This window comes from Pelecanus crispus, chromosome 3 (genome assembly GCF_030463565.1).
Source record: "Pelecanus crispus isolate bPelCri1 chromosome 3, bPelCri1.pri, whole genome shotgun sequence".
In the NCBI taxonomy this organism is placed as follows: Eukaryota; Metazoa; Chordata; class Aves; order Pelecaniformes; family Pelecanidae; genus Pelecanus; species Pelecanus crispus.
The window spans coordinates 60515360-60537181 of NC_134645.1; positions in this window are offsets into that span (position 1 = coordinate 60515360).

Below are 21822 nucleotides of genomic sequence, written 5' to 3' on the forward strand. Positions count from 1 at the left end.
GGGTGAATTTTTCCCACCTGTACACTTTTGGGAGAACCCAGCCCTTTGCTACTTGTTTTTTAACTACCTGTCTGGTTTCTAGCTAGTGAAACAGACCCTTCACTGGTGAACGGAAGCCATACTCCAGATGAAGCACACAGCTCAAGTAATTAATTTTGAGTGACCTCTAATAAATCCTCCTAGAAGTAACGAATTCATAGCAGCACCCTGAGCAGGGGGGCCAGGGAGCACAGCATGGGGAGAGCAGCCAACAGTGGATGGCACGAGTGGCTGGGCTTGGTGGCAGAGCTGGCAAAGGAGCTGGGTGTCGGCGGGAGGCAGGAGCTGGCCCCAAGAGGGATCAAACACTGTCAGTCTGCTCAAGGGAGGTCTGGCGGTGAAATAACTGCAAGACCTGAATTCCTTCCTACCAGTTCAGTGCTGTGTTTCACACCATGCTTATACAAACTCTTCCTGTATCAATTTGGTTACGAGATTCTCATGATGACAATGTTTGCATTCAAAGACTGCACCTCCTAATTTTGAATTATTCGTGTAGTCTGGGAAGACAAAATTTCTTATCTGTGACACAGTAGAAAAATTAAACGCTGTCTGGTCAACAAACAAGCCCAAACATGCCTGCCACGGCATACAGAGCTCAAATACTTCACTCAGCTGCTAAATGGGACATAATGTTCACAGCATTACAACAAACTGTTTAATGTGTTTTCAGCTCACTCTGTTTTTATATCCTTGGCATAGATGTTTGACAACTGATACTATTTCATACCAGGAAACTAGAAAAACAGAGACGGAAATGATTACGTGCTACAACCTAGTATCTTGATCTATGCCTCAAAAACTGATAGCTGCATACCACAGTATTTTCTAATTGTTTTGGCAAAGGAGTTATACTTCCTGAAAGACACTGAAGATTTAAAGTCCTTGATCCCAGTCCAAGAAGCATTTATTAAGTTTCGCAGGTACAAGCCTGTGCCCTAACCTGGAGACAACTTAATAGTGAAATGCTGTGAAAAATTCAGTTTCCCATTGCTACTCTAGACTAGTCCAAACTTACTGGCAAACTTTTTATGCTGATGGGAAGAATACTAAAGAGTGATTCTGAAGGCAAACATCTGCAGATATCCTGCAGAGCACCTTTCATTAGGGTTAAGAGAAAGGAATACGCCCTTCAGGGTCTCAGCAGATGAAGGACAACTACTACACCAGTATTTTTGTAGGTAACTGCTATTAAAGTATTAACACAATTAGTACAGAAATAATTAATGTAATTATTCAAGAGGTTTGAGTAAAAGCATCACCTCAGTGACCCATCGCAGAAAACATAACTTATTCCCAAAGTCCATGGTTATCAGATCAGCCCCATTTACTCATTGTGAGGTTAGATGAATACAAGCCCAAGCAGTCCTGAACCAAAGGTGTGATGGAACTGCTCTAAGAATTGGCTCAAATGACAGCTTCCACAGAAAGGCTCACATTTGAGTTGTAAACTGAATGAGAGAAGTTTCTTAAATTCTCCCCTACAGGGTCCACACCAGAGCCAGTTATATTCTCAGGATTAACTAAGATATCAGGATATGATATAAGGACCAACTCCCCAAAATAGTGATTTCATTTTTTTTTTTTTTTAATGTTCCTGATATCTTTATCTTCTGGAGCCATACACCAAGGCATCTAATTTTTAAGCCTCCCTCTTCAGCCATGAAGACCAGAAGATGATTTAGTGTTTTATTTTAGTGTTTTACTAATAACTGAATCCAAGAAGCATCGAGTATTATGAGAGCTGGCCACTCTGTAATCAAAGACTGAAAATGGTCTTTTAAGTACATGTTGATGGTAGAGAACTTGAGACATTCCAGAGACAAAAAAATATAACACAAATACGAGGACCCTAAACTGGACATCCCCCAAAATGCATCCTTGCTTCAACTATAAATCTGTCTTTCACTATAATTTGTCTTTCAGTGCTTGGAAAGTGGAAAAAAAAAAACAAAACAAACAAACCCCAAACCCAAAACAAACCAAAAACATTAAACTAAAACCATCATAGATCACAATCCAAACCACTGAACTCTAACACAATGTAACTTCTAACACCTGCAGGGTTCAGGATTCTTCACTGGTTAAATAAAAGTTCACAGCACTCGCTGCCGCTGCCTAAAATACACACTGCCAACATCTTCTTGTTGGGAATTTCCCACACATTTGCAACTGAACAGTCAAAAATTAAAGGCAAATTGTGAAAAACATCTGAAACTGAAAGGAAAAAAAAGACTACACCTCAGTCCACTCAAGTCACTGTTTTGCTTCGCAGTGCCTATATATACCATCTTATTGAATACTTCACATATCCGTCTTCCCCCTGCTCCTGAAAATTTAAATTGGGCAAACAAATTAGGGTGCGTAAATTACAGTATGTAAGATCTTTAAATGGTTATATGAGCTAAGAGCAGAGCACCAACTCCTCCAAGTAGTATTTACATGACTTTAACTGAAATCGGTGAAAATAAATGTTGTGCTACTATACTGCTTATTCTCAAGTTATTTTGACATAACTGAACTGCTTGGGAGGTTCCGAAGGCATAAAGTGAATTATTCATAAAAAATCTTCATGCAACAGTTCTCAAGGCTTTTCTCATTGTCACCCATATATCTGCCCAGGCAAGGTACACCAAAGAGTAAGAATAAGCCTTCTGCATAATATAATGTTCTTCAAGACCTGACTCCTCTCAAACTCTTATCATTTGTCTTTGTATTCCTGCTATGTCCTTACAGATTCCGTTATTCATGCAATGGGAAATGTTTGAGGTCCATAATCTGGTTTCATGTCAATCTAATTCTGGTTTTAAATATGTGATCTCCCTTTGATTTAGGAAATGTACACAATCAAGCCTCAGAGAAATAACCAAATCCAGGATTTCTGGACTATATCCACATCTCAGAAAAAAAGGCATCTACCAAAAATACACAGATTTAGCTTTTCTAAACCTAGAGAATTAAGTGTAAATGCAAATGTGTTTTGAATATTTCACATATTAAAAGAAAATACAGGAATGTCTATGTAGTACACACTTGTACGAAGTGTGCATGCCAGTTTTTACTTGGACATGTTTAACAAAGATGATGAGGCCATGGGACTCATGCTTCAGAGAATATAAAGCCTTTCAGAATCATTAAGTTAGGTTTTCTATGCCAGCAGATCTGCAAGGAAGTGCTCTGCATGGAATGCAAAATCAGAAGTCAATCAGATAACACCATGTTATTCTTCCCCCTGCCCAGATGCGGAACGATGGGGATAGGGATATGGATAGGGGCAGGGTAGGGGGCCTATAGGAAGGATGGGGGCAATCTTTTTAGCAAGGCCTGTTGGGACAGGACAAGGAGTGATGGTTTTAAACTAAAGAAAAACAGATTTAGACTAGACATAAGGAAGAAATTGTTTACAATGAGGGTGGTGAAGCAGTGGAACAGGTTGCCCAGAGAGGTAGTGGAGGCCCCATCCCTCGAAACACTCAAGGTCAGGTTGGACGGGGCTCTGGGCAACCTGATCTGGTTAAAGCTGTCCCTGCTCACTGCAGGGGGGGTGGGCTAGATGACCTCTAAAGGTCCCTTCCAACCCAAAGCATTCTACGATTCTATGATTCAGGGTAGGGACAGGGAGAGCAACATGGCTGAGGAGTTCAGAGAGGAAGTGCTTAATTCTGTATCTTCTCCCGAGTGCTTCGCTGAGACCTTCCCAGAGTGGGGGCCCAGCCAGGCTTCATTACTGACTGATTCAAGCTGCAAGATAATCCTGTGTGCAAAAGCCCCAGTCATTTATAGGGCACCAACTTACTGTATTATGCTCTTTAGTGGCCTTAATACAGTATGTTTAGCTTAGTAGAGTGCCTATGGAAAACTCCCATTTCTAATTCTAGTGAAGCATATTTATATTTTTAGGATGCGTGTTAGCATTATGCCCTAGCAATACAAACATTTGGTAGGTGCCATATGGACGCAGACAAAACACACAGTGCCTGCTCAAAGGGTCTGCCTCAGTCTTTAACACATGAATAGTCCCTCTGATACCATTAGCTGTTTGTGCATAATGATACAGGCCAGCTCCTCAGCGCTCTACTCAAGTGAAATGGAGCAATGCTGATTTACCCTGACTGAGGTTATTTCCATCCTTATATAAGTCTTTGCATCAGGTAAAATATAATGCAATTAAACATTGGAAAAATGGGCAGAAAATTAGGAGGGTCGAAAGTGAACACAGAAATGGATTTACACTTGTGTACCAGGAGTTGCACAAATAACAGTTTATTTCTTTGAAAATTTGTGCTTTAAATAACACTAAAGCCTAGATAATAAATATATAACATAGTATTTAAAAAACTCCACAACTATTTTTTTTCTATATCATTACAAATACTGCCTTCAAAGTAAAGTTTAACAGGAGATTTTTCTAACCCTTGAAAACATTCAGAGTTCTTCCTAGATGGAACAGACTTGGGCAAGGGAAAAGTTACTATGTATGGTTTTATGTAATTTTAAAAAAATCTAATTCAAAACTTCTGGATATCCGTTTTATCCCTGGGCCAGAAAATAGTAGAGCTTCACAACTTAAAAACATGTTAAAAAAAAAAAAAATTCCGAACAGCTACACCGGGAAATATGAACAGCTGAATGTGAAAAATTATCTATCTTATGCTAAGTCTCAGCCAAGCTGGACAGCATCCACAGATTTGGGTGTGTACTCTTACAAAAACCAGCAAAAGAATAAACAAACAAATAGACAATTGCTGTGGCAATTAAAACTACTTAAGCTTTCACACAGAAATAGGGAATGCAAAATGGTGGGTTTTAGTAGTTTCCAGTGTAAAAGCAAGCAGAGTCCTAATGTGCTGTCACATCCTATCAAGGTCAAAAACTATCTGCCTTCCTGGTGAATCAATGTAATATAGCATGAATACAATCTGAGATGTGGAGGATATTAAAACTTCAGTATTTTAATGCTAGTTTGGAGTGCATGATGGGATATTTTGCAGGTACCTTCATTTTTTATTATTAGAAAAGCACAGGAATCTCAGTGATGTCAAATGGGGCTGAAGGTGCTCTTAATTTCTGAAAATGAGGTCACTTGTATTTAGGTACAGAAATATGGATATAGCTCTAGGGATCCAAGTTAAAAATGTAGCTTTTAAAAAATAAACAGTGAGGTGTATTACAAGTCAAAAGTATTACAGCTAGGCTAAGTAACCTTGAAATTATCCCCATTTAAAAAATCTGATTAACAGAGCTGCATATGTCCCTACAAAATAAACTGATTACAGTTCCTCTTCATCCCCCACAGCAAATAACATTTTAGACAAGAATAATAGAATATGACACTGTCTCTGCCAATGCTCCTGGGTAATATCCTTCAGTTTACATGCATATGTTCATGCATGTATACATGAATGCACAACATAAACACATGTGTGCATATGCACATGTTAATTTGGGAAAGATGTAACTATTTTAGTGACCATTTCAGTTTTAACAATACTTCATAGACAGAATTCCAATACTGAATGAAGCTTTCTGCACAAAGAATAAATAGGGAGACAAATGCATACCGGTCCTTCTCCAGCCTTTGTCAGGCTCTTCCTCAGCAGGCAGTTTCTACCAACAAATGAGAACTGAAAGCTAGGATAAGCCTTATAAGCCAGTGCCTGGGCTGTGAGCCTGTATAGAGGGTTTCCCCAAACATCAGCTGAGTCATCCCACCAGCTGTTCCTAGATGTTCAATTTGCCACTTGGCTGAAACGCTACTCCTTTTCCTCGTTGTTTGCTCCTGCCAACCTAGATCTGGTCCCTGTACCCACTTACCCCACCCGAAGTTTCTTCAGCTTGACCTGCATTTTCTTTAGGGCCCTGCCCTGTTGTACATACTCCCTTTCTGATTCCCAGTGTGGCTTCTTAATCTCAGAAATTGGCCAGCATCTCCTCAGCGGCTGGGTATCTCCACATGTCCTTAATTCCTGACCGCAATTCTCGGGTCCCACTTTTGAATCCTTCACATTAGAACTAAGTGCATACATCTTAATTGTGTTTTTCAGCTATCTACTCTGTCACTGCTTTTTCATACAGTAGCAATTTCTCCACCAATCTTGTTAGAAGGCTTCCCTGAGACAGTTTTGATTACGATTATCTTTACTGAGATACAATTATATTTGTATATGGCTTGCTTGGTGGGGCTTGTGTCACTGAACCTACACGTTATAAAGATCTTTCATCTGTAACTTATTGTAGACACAGAGGAACTAAGATTTTCAGCTGAAACATCCTCTTTTGTCCTGACACAAATAATTCATTGCATTCTCGACTCATACAGGTAGTTCTTTGCATTGGTTTCTGGATGCTGAGGTAGAAAACGCATGCCTCCAACAGTACTGAATAAGCATGTGGGAAAAATACAAACTTAAATATTGTTTTGTATGAAAGAATCTTTCCCTTCAAAATCTATGGACAAGAATTTAAAATTTGTAAATGATAATTTACAAATGAAAACTTGATTTGATAATTTTAATTAAAGATTTGGATTAATTAATAACAGTTTGCTTCCTAGAGGAAATAACCCAGTTTTCAAATTCCCCTGAACAAACCACACACTGTGTTGACAGTATTATAAAGAAAATCTGGAGAAACATAAATGACTCTAGTAATGAGTCCAAAAAACCAGAATATTAGAAAAGTGTTACCAAAGACCAGTGCTGTACAAGTAGCAATGCATAGTTTTGGGACCATAAATTACTGACATTACCTTCTACAGATGTTTTGTATTAAACAATTTGTTGATATTTACAAATTTTTTAAATGTAAAAATGCCAAAATGCTACCATTCATAGCTAATTCACAGTAAAGAATACTGCATATCAGAGTAAGAGTTTAACCTTTTATTATGGCATCACTAGTTAAAGTAAACCTTATTTGGATATTGTGTAGGATCAGACTTAATAGATTCGGAACTTAACTAACTATTAAGTAATCAGCTGTGACTTGGTCTGGGTGGTAAGGCTCTCCTGTAAGATGCCTCACCTCCAGCTCTTTGCAACAGCTGCCAGACCACCCACCAATTCTGTCCTCCAGAAGACTTTCAGAGACCTCAGAGGTACCTTGAAAGAGCAGCTCCTGAATTCTCACATGGGCCAGGACTAGTAGTTGTGAAAGATTTGTAGGACAGCCTCAAAAGTTTTCCCTAGGAGAGGCCACTACTAGAAGGAGATCCATACACATGGACACGTGGCCAAGAGTGTCAGTGAAAGTTTTGTCAGATCCCAGGCATTACTTTCTAATAACGTACAGCTTATTAAAAAAAAAAAAAAAAAAAGAAAAGAAACAGTGCTACTTATATTTTCACATTTGTCTGGATAAACAGTGTGATGGATTTTGCTGGATAAACTGTGTGCATTGGTCTTCTTGCCAGCTGGGTGATAAACGCAGGCACTCTGCAGATAAAGGTAATGGAACCATCCTGAAGACTAAGCCAGTCTTTCTATTTCAGGGCAGATCAACAGCACACCACGGCAGGCTGATTTGGCAGGGCCGTGCAGGTCAGACAGTCACCCTTATAAATAACTGCTGATGGAGCAGAGACTGCTTCAAGCAGACTGAGGAACTATGGCAATGAAACTACTGCAATAAAATAAGCTACACAAGCACAAAAGAGGTACAGAGGTGAAAAAGGTAACTATCATTCAAAACTGGGGAGGAAGTGTACATTCTGCACTTTCAGCATTTCCAAAGCTTTCAAGGTGGAAAAAGCAAAGTTCTTTGAAGCAAGTTCTACAGCATTCTAGTTGCAGTAAAATGAGGACAGCATATTAGTCCCTCATGGCTACAACTAAGCTTCTCAGAACAGACATTTATTTCCGGTCAGTTGGCTCTAGTATAGAAATTTTTTTTTCTTTATTCTGCAGTACCACCCTTTCCTTCAAACACCTTAAAATACCAAAGACATTCTTTCTTCCCCTAGAGGCAATACGTACACGCATGCTTCGTCTATCTATTCACCTACCCAACCCCACCTTCCCTTTTGCATTTTGTTTCTATGGTCCATTGTGCTCTCTAATGGATGTGGCATGCAGCTACTAAAATAATTTTCTTCAGCAACCTCCCTGACAATGTGATTTCCCTAAGTGATACCTTCTTTGGTATTATTCTGCCATTTCAAATAAAAATAATTTTTCTAAAAAACCAAGGCTCTCCATAAATCTTTTAAATTGTCATTTGTTCCTGCACTGCCAATTACTGCAATCTCATCTTCCATATAGTTTATTTCTCTTGCTTTGCTTTGCTTTGCTTTCAGACTGCTCTCCCTATCTGAAATGGCTGGCCGATCACACAGTATCAAGCAGTTGAGACTCTCAGTTTTGAAATCCCTCTTTGGAGGTTACCTTTCCCTAAAGTTCAGAAATACGATGAATCATGCCATTCGTTGTTTTAATAAAAATCTTGAAAGACAGTATCTTTTCCTGTATCTCCAAAGTAATCTGGTGTGTTTATTTACAGTTTGCAAATTCAGACTAGATTCTTTGAGTATTTTTTCATCTGCAGCTCCTAACTACATAGCTGATAGCATAAGTATCCATAGAATTTGATGAAGATGTTTCCAGATCATCTCTAGTGAAAAATCACAAAACCACGAGACTGTATATGTAGATTTTGCAATTTAGTTAATACTAGTTCTGACTATCATTTGAAGGTAAATACTGCCCACAAAAATTTTACCACAGTCACTGGACCCAGTGGGTAACTGGAGCAGGTTGCCACTACACAGTTCCTCTGATTCCTACATTTCAAAATTTGTCCAAACCTCAAAAGAATACCTCAACCACTGATCTGAAGAACCTAACATTACCATCAGAGGTGGCAGTGTTTTTGTAATACTCTAATAATGTTTTCTGCTCTTTTCAGGTTTCATTAAAGCAACTATAAAACCTAAATTCTATCAGGCTAGTATCAAAAAATTACACAATTTTAAGTTGTACAAAATGCTATAAAGTATTTAAAAAATACTGTAAAGACTTAGTAGCCCTCTTAAATTGTCTTAAGGCTTAATTTTTGCCAATGCACATAGAAAATAGGGTTCTGCAACAGTACAGGATTTGCTATTTTTAAAAACAGAGGGAGAGAGGCACAGTCACATTTACCTTAGGTCACAGAAGACAGTAATTTATGATCTCTTGAAGAAAGACCACCCACCCACATGATAAGCTGCCAACAATAGGATAGTTTTGTTTTAAAAGAAGCCAATATCCAGAATTGGTTGTTCTTAGGACAAAGGCAACTGATTTATTCTATGTCTGCAAGTTTTCACCAATACTGTATTTGCTCACAGCTTTCCTGGCCCCATCCAGTGTTCATTGTCTTTTGGTTTCATAAGCACTAAAAATAACCAGCATCTGAAGCAGAACCTCCTTTCAAGAAAACAAACAAAAATCTAAAGCATAAATTCAGCACAAGCATTATTTCCTTCTGATGTTTTTGTCATGATTTCAAGTTCTTCATGAAAACAACATATGGGTGGAGTACCGTGTGGACTGGAAAGGGCAGCTATGACCTCAGTTACAACTCTCATTAAAGCAGAAGAGGGGTCAGTGCCTTTTCCACAGTTAAGTGTTTACGATCTGTGAGGCTTTTTATGGGATGTCACTTCCCAGTATTTTTTTTTGTGGTTTTTTTTCTTTTTTTTTTTTTTTTTATGAAATGTCACTGCACATTTCTATATGACAGAGATGCAGGAAGAATACAGAAATGTCTTTATCATGTTTATTTATAGGTCATAATTATTACATAATAATTACAGAAAATCATGGAAATCTCAGCTACAGGTACTTAGCTTCTTCCTGCAACTCTGGTACTTGATCTATTTGTAAGCAGGTCTTTACTGTCTTTACTCCACAAATGTAAGAAAAGGTGGTTTGTCTTCCAAGCAGGAATGTTGTAAAGATAAATGCCTTAAAAACTTGAAGAAACTTAAATTACATGGTATTGAGGATCATACAATTGCAATAAAATGACTATGAATCTGCTATGAATATGTTGCTGTTTCTTTTCAGCAGAGCTAGAGCTTCATAAAAAGGAACAAAAGGATGTTTCAGTTGGTTTTAGTACTTCATTTAAACATAATATCACAACACTTCTACATTTGCTGTGTTCAGGCTTTGCCAATTAGATAATGAACTATGTAGTCCATTAAGTACGCTCATTTTTGGGATGTATTAAACATTTTTTGTTTACATAATTTGACCAACTGGACTTGAAATATGCATGTCTGCTGCTTTATTATGCATGTATATGTATGTACACATACATAGATTTATATATGAAATTGTTAGTTCAGTCTCCAACTTTACACTGCTTAAGATTTTAATTCCAGACTGAAGATCTAAAAGTGGCCACCAGGAACCCAAGACTTGCTGAAAGAAATGTGCAGGAGCACAGTATTCATATTAACAAAAATTAGTACAAACATTAAGATGTGTGTATCATACTGAATATCATATTCAAACGTCAATATTCAAGCTGTCCCAAAACCGGAATAGCAGAGGGTAAACAAGCAAAGGGATCTCTTCCTGATTCCCACCCATGCAAACCCCTGCCAACAAGCACAAGGAGTGCATGCAGCCCCTAAAGCACTGAACTCCACAGCATGAAGTTACACTTTCAAACACTTTCCCCTCCAGTATGGTTTCATTATATGTGGGCTCCACTAAATCCATGTTGAGAGGTGCTGCCTTTGAACAGAGCAATTTCTGCTATTTCTGTAAATTTACTATGTTAGGTAATCTTGACTTGCAAAATGCGAACTGCTTATCAAAAGAGGTAAGAGGAACAGGTTCATTTGGGCAGCTTCCTCTTTTCTATGTCCTTATGTGTTCCCTTTTTCCTTTTCCCAGCATAGTCTTGTGTACTTTTTGTCCAGATGACCTGAGGCAGCATGTGTCCAACCTGCAGCTACCTTTGAGCATAAGAAAAAAATCAGTGAAATGGGCTGTGCACTGCTCAGTTGAGAGTTTGAGGTCTGTCCCTTCATAGGCATCCAGCCTTTCACATCTATGAATGCACACATTTACTTCAGTTAATCAACTGGGTATTACCTGCCAAATGCAGAAGAGATTCCTTGTGCCCTTTTCCAGTCTACTTCTCACTTTTACGTGCTCACAAAAGACACACCATCACTCAGGACTGAATTCTGAAATTATGTAGGTGATCAGGACAAGGTGATCACGGACTCTCCTGGCTTCACAGTTATGAATTATGTCAGGTTAGGCCACAGTCTTATCTAGTGCATCTTGTGCTAGCTTCTCCAAAAGTCTGTCTCAGCCTTCACTAAACTACCTAGCTTCTTCCTCAACGACAACACATCAGCTGCAAGCCCTGCATGTTTTCTATAAAACAGTAAGAGGCTTATACTAGTATATCAACTATGTTTTCAATCTCTATTTGAATCTCAGTTGAATGAAAAAGTTTAGATGTGTACATTCTCTTCATTTTGATGCTAAAAAGGGATAAAAAAGGGAAACTAGAGAAATTAGATTATTAGATTATACATTATATCACTAGCCAACAGCTTAATCTGATTTCGTCTTTATTGGTGAACAGCAAATTACAGTCAGTCCTCACTGTGGTTACAGAGACCTAGTGAACTTAAAAATCTTAAGCTTGGGATTCGTTTGCCGTAGTGATTTTTTCGCTTTAGCACTAGTTTTCTCTCAGTCTCATTCTGAAGTTTTCTTTTTTTTTTTTCCATTTTGTTTTGCGTGTGTGTGGGAAAGGAGACAATTTTCCCTCCAAACAAAGCACAGCTTTAAAAGGCTAAATCTGCCAAAGCAGCTTCTGTCCAGCATTGCTGGCAATCAGCCACAAGTCCAGTCACTGAGGAAAAAAGATTTCTGGAGAACAGATGATCAGAACCCTGTAGCACTGGTTTGAGACAGAATGAAAGAGGTCATGTAAATGCAGCATATGGCTTTCAGTGGCAAGATATTGAGTTGTATCTTTAGATCTCAGCATTGCAGGTTAAATGTTTCTACACCAGAATATAAATCTAGATGACAATGCCTAAAAATAAATCCAATAAAAAAATAAAACCAATAACCATTGCCCATTCTTAATCATATGCAAATATCAGCTATTAACAAGCTTTTAATTCTCTCTGCTTCTGGTTCTGAAGCAAAAAGGTAAATAATGTTGAAGTTTAGGTAATGCTAAAATAACTTGCTCTCATCCAAGTCATTTATTAGTAAAAGATGTAATGACATTGACAGTTTTGAAAGTGTAAAGGAATCCAAACAACAGGATTTAGTGAAAAAGGCTAGAGAAATCCAGAAGGTAACAATTGACTAGTCTGAAGCTAGCCTAATTACATGGACTCAGGGCTTCAAATTATTTGGAAACTGAAGTAATGACCTAGAAAACAAGGCCCCTTTATAAGGAAGAGCAAAGAAATGGAGGTACTTCTTTATACCAGAGTAATGAACAGCTTTTGCTGTATATTCGGAACTCATCACCAGAGCAAGTGCAAGAGAATGCTGCAGGATCAGGGAAGCACGACCCAGCATCCACCCATCACCCAGTAATTAGCAAATAGTCAAATCCTCATAGGGAGCAAGCAAATAATGATGATATAGACATTTTGATTGTACTCAGAACTAAAATTACTAATTCAGTTGAAAGACTTCTCAGTTTTGAGTGTAAGGATTTTGAAACAGAATACCAAGACCATAGTTGGAAATCTAGGTTTGATTTCTCACTGAGGTAGGTCCTCAGAGGAATGCAGATACATCTTTTGCTAGCAGATATTGTACAGTGCCTCCACAATAAACTAGTAGAATAAAACCAAACTTTAGAGCAAATATGCTCTTAGATGTTGATTGATACTGGGACAGTTCACAACCAATAACACAGCTGAAAACTCTTGCTATGGTATTTTTTATGTTTAGAGATGTAAAGCAGCTTCTCTCTCCATTTTCATTTTTCAAGGCAATGTTATTGCTGTTCTCAATGCCCAGTCTACTTTCCTCACTATTTTTTTTTCTAACATTTCTACCTATCAGAAGGCTGTATGTGTTTCTTTTGCTTTCATTTCAGTTTTTCTTTCATTTCTATGTGCATTCCAGTGTGTTAGTTTGTTCTGTTTCCTTGAAAACATTATTCATAGCTTTTTACCTAACTTTTAATTGCAAGTTCATCTTGCTGGTAGAGTTAAAGAAAACATTAAAAGACTTTTTTTTTCTTTTTGTGAAATGGGCTTTTTCTCTTTAAGGCCATTTAATCTTCCACTCAGCTGCGATTTCTGTGCTTTACACTTTCTCCTTTGGCAACAAGAATTAGCTAAGTGTCCAGAATTTTGATCAAATCGACTCCAATCTTTTCCTTCCCTACAAAGAAAGTTCAATGCACATTTTCATGTAAGTCTGTTTATCTCTTTCTTTTGCATTACCTGTGACATTACCATAATTCAGTTTGATACCTTTAAACTTCATCATAAGCCTGTGAGAATAACCTGAGCTCCTTAACCACTGGCACTAAGGTTATATTAATTAACTACATCACTGAAATCTGTAAGAGAAATGGCATAGATTCCAGATTTGGTCTCATTCAAAATACAAATCTGCTGGCAGTTTGCATTTCAGTCAGAGAACAATCACTGTATTGTAATGCCTGTTGTTCTAAAAAGCTGCATATTTGTGACTATGGGGTCGACACATTTTAACTGTGCCAAGAATAAATTATTTTTTTAAAAAAGCACTGCAGCCTATACAATTTCCAAAATGTTTGGTTACTAGCATATAATAATGCAGAAAACTTGAAGAAAATATACTGTTGAAACTTACAGTGTGACTCTTTCAAACATGTGTAAGTTGCAATTTTTAAGCCAAAGTTCAAGCTACTTCCTGTTCCTGATGACACAGTTCCCACTATTTTGGGCCTTCAGTAGAAGCAACCAGCTATTAATAATAAACAGAAATAGCTATTAGTAGCTACCGGTAGGTACATGTGCACGTGACTTCTGTTGGTAAAGAGATGTGGACCTGATTTGTAGAACCAAGCTGGTACTTGACCAACTCAGTAGAGTTTTAGGACCTGATTTATTCTTCCTGACTGCAGCAAAGGCCATGTTGCATCCTACACTTTCATAGCAGTCGGTGAGAATGAGACCTTCCTCTGTTTCAATTCCCATCTGGAAAGTGATATTAACTACTCTTACCACCCTCACAGGTCAAAATGTGCTACTTCATTACGTACTTGCATACCTCTTTCAAAATCTAACAAAAAAAAAAAAATTAGAAAAAAACCCTTGACTACTTAAAAATCAGCACAATGGCATACCATTATCTTCTTTCATTCATAAATGTATGTAATTTCCTATTCAAACCTGAAGTCTTCTTACTGATAAATATAAATACGAAGTGTAATTTTTTTGTGCAGACACAAGTTTCCCCAGAGAACACAGGATTTGAATGTGCCCAAGATCTCAAATAAAACCACACAGAGACAGTGAGCATGAACTATTAGTCTCTTAGAAACTAGATGTAAACACAACAATTAACTGTTCATGATTCCTTTTATTTATTCAAATCACTTCTGGCAGTTGGTCACACCTCCAGCTTTCTTAGTAACCACACAAATGAAAAGACAGGCTCGGGACTGTGAAAGAAGAATTATGCAACGAGGCTGTGTACAAGCTCACCAAAATGTCCAAAGAAAAGGCGATTCTGGAAAGTAAGACCAAGAAAGCAGATTATACAACTGAAGTCTTCTCCCTTCCACAATACATTGCGATGGAGAAGCAGCAGATTTTCTGCTCCTGAGACAGTCAGACAGAAAAAAACAAAATGAACTTCTGTCTCTTTGGGAAGCAGAAAGCAGAAGCTTCACAGTAAAATTCAGAGCTTTGTATTCAAAAAGGTTTAGTTGGAATGAAAAAGCAGCAATCCAATCTTTCATTATGGCTATTGTTTTTTGGTAGGATATGTATTTTGGAAATGTAAACAAGGTTGTCACACGGCTTCACTTTTATGTAATGGACATGGCACTAGCGAACAAAATTAGTAGTTCCAGGATAGCCCACTGACTTTAGCTCACAAATGCTGATAAATAAGTATTTAGGTTTAGAAATATTACCTATGTTGAGGGTACTAAATACATTTGCAAATAATAAAATTGTAATTTCTGAATGCTAATGCCATTGCAGATTTTTAATCCACTTGATTTGTATGTTTATGGATCAGATTATAAAGTACTTCAGTCTTTGAAGGAAGGCATCTAAAGTATAAGAAAAATGCACATCATGCCTTTTTATGGCAATATCTATCTCTAGGTGCCCAAATGCCTTTTCAAATCTTATTCTTCCTGCATTGCACAACTTCAGTAATGCAAAGAAGCCAGAAATCCAGGTTAATTAGCCTTATGTCCTGTCTAATCAGTCTCAAACCAGGGTATGATTATCCATGTTTTATTACTGCAACTCACATCTGCTAACAAAGCTTTATGCCCGGAAGACCTCTGCTAACACAGCAGCTTGATCACATTTGCTTTTTCACTGATTTGTGATTGATCATTGGATGGTCTCACCTCTGTCTTTCCCATCCACAGCTTGACTTTTGGCTTTCTTAAGCATCACCTCACCCCACCATGGCCTGAGTTTCTGTGGCAATGCACTCCACTGGGGGAAAAATGCCAGCTGGGCTGCAAATCTCAGTGAAGGGTCCATTCCCAAGCGTTTCTCTCCTCATCTGGATGGGAGCACAAGCTTTGTGACTTCCATTAAAAATTAAAGATTTCTCATCCTTCCCACTGTAACAAGCCACATCAGCTTCACCCATGTGTGAATGGAATAGCAGCATCCAGGCTGCAAAATGGCACTCAAGTACATAGCCAATCTGACTAATAACACAGAATGACTGGGCTGGTTCAGTGACTGGCTTAGTAGCTCAGAACTGTTGTTAACTGGTGATGCTGATTCTCCATTCTCTCCTGAAAAACCACGTGGTATTTCTGGACTACACAGTGGACCTAAACAGGTGGGTTTTTTTGTTGTTAACAGGAGTCAAGTAAGAGACAAAATTCAACTGCATCTGCAACTAAGCAAGTGTCAGTCTGCAGTCTCAGTTCTGATTCAGTACCAGGAATGGCTGTGCCACTTGAACCTGGAAAAGCCTGAGGGCATCTTGGCAAATGAGACCATAAAATAGAAACCGTGGCCAAAACAAGCAGCATGGAGAGATGGGCCTTTACACAAGCTCAATTGTAATAATGATTTACTTTAATTTCCTTGGGAGAATGAATGCACAGTCCAAAAACTGGATTTACCACAAATAACCATAATTTCTTACAAACAGTCAAGTCTGAAGACTACAGACTTCATTCTTAAGTGAGCTTTTTTTCTTTTTTCATCTATTAGGCACTATAAGCAAGTAAAGATTTTGCTTTGCTTTGCTACACTGGCTTGGCCTCATATCATCTTGAATACTGTGATCTTGTATGTAAGGGGTTTTTTCCCCAAGACCGGAAAGCTAACAGTAATACTCGTCACCTACTATTGCTGTTATAGTTCATTCCCTTCACCTTATGGAAAGAAGATTTTTCCTTTGCTTTAATGAGCTTAAGATAAAGCCTTTACAGAACAGCTGCTGCATTCACAAGGTCTGGAAGTGAGCAGCTTTCTTGCAATAGCGCCTTGAGTAAAGACGTACAGAAAGTCCACACTGACACAGGGTCCTTGGCACTGTGTGGTGAAGAAGCTGTACCTCTGCAGGTACGCCAATGATAACCTGCAAGCAAGCTGGTGGAGGCATGGCAGCCTGTGCAGTTGTGACAAGCTACACCAGCTGCCCTGTATGAGTAAGGTGCAGAAAGCGTGAGAGCTGTATACCACATTTGTGCAGGCCTTCAGCATCTCTGTCAGGGGATGATGAATTTTCCCTGGGAAGTAAACTGGCATAGTGAAAAAGCACCTCAGTGATTTGGGTAAACTAAATTGTAACTTTCATTCTGCAGCGACAGCTATGTAGATACAAGATGTTATTAAATGCTCCAGATATATCACATATCAGGGTGAATACAATGACAGGCTTTAGCTTGGAGATTCATATGTTTTGCAGGTTTGTGTCACAAGCCTAGCAGTGTTATAAAGAGATTACATACATTCTCCGTAGACACTTAAACCAATGTGCATCAGTAAGGGCATAATCCTCTTAAAAGTACTAAAGACTATGTAACAAATACTGAAATGTAATTACATAAAATCTAGTGAAATTATAGTAAAACAAGCTTCACAAATGATGTCTCTTAATATGCTAATGTTTATGTTCCATGCAGTGAAACTCCAAACAATATTTCACAATGCTATACGTTACCAACGATGACTCCTCAGCAGGGAAAGCATGACAAACAGATAAACCAGAGAGAGTGGGGAGCGCAGGTTGAGGTGTGGGGTCTTGGCCTCCTGGCAGGCTGTGCCAGGGCTGGGCTGGAGCCCAAAGAAGAACTGTCCTCACCATGTAGTAACTTGGCATTACTCCTTCTTCCACGCTTACCTGGAGGTTACTTATCCTGAAACATGGGGATGCTTTTCTACTATTTCCCCACAGTTCTGATATTGAATTAAAATAATCACTGAGAACCTAAAATAGACCAGGATCTGTTTCAATTGACAGGGTGGAGGCTAGCTTTTACAATTAGCCCTAGCTCCTTCACATGGCTTCTGAAAAGAACATTATATGTGGACTAGCCCTAAATTAAAGTCTCCTAACAAATGAGAAAGATAAAACATACACCTCCAAAACCAAGCAACCAGAATTTGACTGTAAATGTTAACTGTGCCATTAATTAATCAGTTATAACTTCCTATAAAATGTAATATATTTCAAACATCTCTTCTTAGTTTACAGTGGAGAAATAAATTCCAAAGAGCTAGGGTTTTTTTTGTGTTTTTTTTTTCTCGTTTCTCCTTTCTTCTTTTTTAAATAGACTATTGGATTCTTAATAGGTTGTTGACACTTCCTTCATAAGGCTCCTTCTCATCTTAGATGAAAGACAGAACAAGTAGCCTGTTTTCTTGCACACAATAATAGACGATTCACTTGGATACATACAACTACCATCTGAAAAACCTCAGTGTGAGTCTAAAATTAGAATTCTGTGATATGACTCACAAGAAGCAGCTTTGTGACAGAAACTAGGATATTTTTAAGCAAACGATGTCTAAAGCACAAAATAAAATCTGCATTCTAGAAATAGTCGATGGAATAAATTGCTAATAATTGTTAGGTGATATTTTTTATCTGTGTGTTTTATCTACCTTCAAGTATATTCTCTGAAGTATATTATCATCCTGATAATTAAAGGTGGTAAAGCTCCTGATTTCCACAAAAGGGCAAAACAGGATTACAGGAAAACAGCAGAACTTTCTCACTGAAATATTTTGCCCTTACACTACAGAAGTCTCTACATCAGTACACAAGCATGGCCACAAATATTTCCTCTACAAAACTATTTTAATGCTTATTAATTAGTAACTAAAGACAAGAGACATGTCCTTCTGCAATTTTCTGTTCCTCTAGTATTAAAAACTGACAGAGGTGGCATTCCAAAAGGGAGGGTTATTTATGATGACAATTTGCTATGTTCAAATTTAATAATACACGAAAATGTACAAGATGTATCGTAGGAAGATACTACAGCACAGCTGTGAGAAGATAAAGCTTAATTTTTCAACCCTGCAGTATACTCTAATAAAAACAGGAAATGAATTAGAGTCACAAAACACATGAATGACTAACGTCATAACTTGCATAGAAAAACCTGACATCATAATACTTTCAAGATATTCTGCTTCCTGATACGCCCAACCTAATGCTATTACTAAAATAACTGTCTGTCTAGCAGCCTGTCAGAATAGAGGGGGTGCTCTCAAAAATACTCATCACTGTAATATCTTCCTTCTCAAAATCTTTATCTTCACTAAACCCTCAGAACTGACATGCAATTGTTCCTGTTTAGACTTCTTGAAATATCACCCCTTTCACACCAGTAACAAATATGGCAGATGTTATTTTAAGATAAAGTCTTAACTGAAAACAGTTTTCAAGCCTCAGATAGGGATTTATCACAACCAGTGTTAAACAGCTGTGGTGTGGATGCCTACATATGAACTTGTCAAACTAGACTGAGCAGAGTGGAGCTGCTGAAGACAGGTTCATATAAAACACAATTCGCCTGACATGTTGGGTATCCACTATATTTCAGAAGCACCATTTTTAACCACTGTCTATAAAGTGATCCAAAGAGGATTTTTCCTCTTGCATTTTGCCTTCTGCAAAAAGAAGGACTTGTTTCTATATGCATAAACCAGAATTAAATATTTCTAGCAATGGTGATTTCACAGCTAGCCTTAGCAACTTTCCTTATCCAATGTTAACTAATATTTAACCTGAACACCCCTGGCTGCAGCCTAACCTTTTCACGTGGTTTTGTTGTAGTAAATGAAAACACTTGATCTCTTTTCTCTTTCTTTTTTACTCTTTAATGATTTCCTTTTCATTCACACATAAATCTTATATGTCAATATTTTGTTCTGAAGTAATATTAACTTAAATTTTCTCACACCCGGGGGAAAAAAAAAAAAAAAAAAAAAAGATTGTAAACCTGCTTGAATTCCTCCTGTTAAGTAACACATGGGCTACAACGCTATTCAGATTCCCAGGTCATCATTTAGATTTACTTGGCCTTCAGGTCATATAGTCTACAGAGTCAAAAGAGTCTGTTTTCCCTCAATGCACTGCCAATGTGTAATGAATTGCCTAAGTTACAAGACTTGCTCACCTGAGAGACTAATAATTTTTACTGGCACCTTTTGTAAGTCAAGCATCTTCTAAATCCAAGAAAGCTGCAGGAATCAAGCTGAGACATTACAGAGAGTGAAAGATTGTAAAGAAAAGGCAGCAGCAGCAGGACTACATGGAACCAGTATACACCAGCAAACTAGACAGAAGGAAACCTTAACCAGGGCAGTATTTGTGATGTGGGGGTAAAATGCAACCATGCAAGGTGTGCAGCACGCCCCTCCTGACCAACCACACCTTTTCAGTCTTGCTCACATTTACAAACGTGAGGTTGCAGCTTGATTTCGCAGATGATAAAATGGTAAATGGCACTGAAAGGGGAGACCCTGCCATTTGCCCTTTTGCTAGGAGCTCATCTGACCCCATACAAACCAATTTTTAGCTGGTTCAAGTCTAAGGTAAGAGGAGAAAGAGCTCTGGTGGAAAGTTTGGAACATGCATGCAGTGAAGTAAGGTAGCTTTCAGTAGCAGGTATCTGTTAAATCAGCTTAGCTTAATGTTAAACTGTGGCTCCTGGCACTGTTGACTTAGAAAACAATGAAAGGAAAAGACTGATGAAGGTACATATTAACAAAGTGCCTATCAGCTAAATAGAAAAATAATCTACTGTTTGATTAATGGCTACTGCTAGCACAGCATGGAAAAGAAATGCTAGGATGTAAAAGGAAGGAAAAGAAGAGCCAAAACTTGAGGTGGGGATGGGGGGTGGGCATGGGGAAGAAGGACAATCCATAAAAAAAACGAACCCACAGCATTCTGTGAATAGTGCTAATATAAGGAAGGCATTAAAATTACAGATGATACTCAGTTGTAGGTAACTACATAAAACAAGGACTGGACTTTAAGCCACTTTGACCTGTGTGTATTGAAGATTTTCAGGAGTGTGTGAAGATTACTAGAACAGCTATGGCTCCTTTCCATCATAGTGAATCTATGAATGACCACATTGCTTTCTTTCCCACCATAGCTATTCCTGCACTATGCCTCAATTTTTATTAGGATGACAGGGATGATGAAGTTAGAGATGATAAATCCTATTCTCAATGCCCACCTCTCTCCTGTGCCCTGCCTGGCCCAGCCTAAAGAAGTAGACCCCTCATTCTTCTGGGCAGAGAGAGCAATACTGCAATGAGCCTTTGACTGGGCACCACAGGATAAAACAGGTTGTATACACACTTGCATGCAAACCCACAGCCCAGTACGCTGCGCATCTTTATGATTGTTTGTCCCAAGTGGATTTCTGAGGCAATGATGTGCAGTCTTATTCAAAAACCCTGTAACATTTACAGAGTGTATTCCAAGTGTCATGATCACCAACAAAGGGAAGCAGCTGGAAATTTTTTTATTAAAAGCAAACCAACCAACCAACCAAAACAACACCAGAACCAACTTCATTGCTCTCTGACAGTTTTTAGGAGAGCTGATATAATTGCATTCACTTGCAGTATGTACAGCAGAGACTTCAAAACTGGTGTTGAGAATCCCAGTGAAGAGTGGTATTTTTCTGGTCTTTCCTACACTCTCACCACAAACACTGGAAACCTGTGAGGCAAACACGAGACAATGGTGTGGAGGAGGGAACACAGCTTGCTTTACCTCTCTCCCTCAATCCCAGTGAATTCCCAGCACTGACATCTTGCAGCAGTCTCTGGCAGTGTCACACAAGAAGAACTCTCCCACCTCAGCTTACGGAGAGGTACAAAAGCGGGTGTTGTAAAGCACAACTGCTGCTCGGCACCGACTGAGGATCCCCCACAACCAACTCCATTCCTGTCACACCATCAATACAGTCAATTCCACTCTCACCTTGAGCTACACACCCAGCTCCAACTGCACGGATTCTGGGCTGCCATGCAAACACACCAAGAAATATCTCCATGTTCCTATGTCCATACCTGCTCCTATTTCAGTTGACTTTAATTTCTGAAAAGTAGAGAAACCTTAA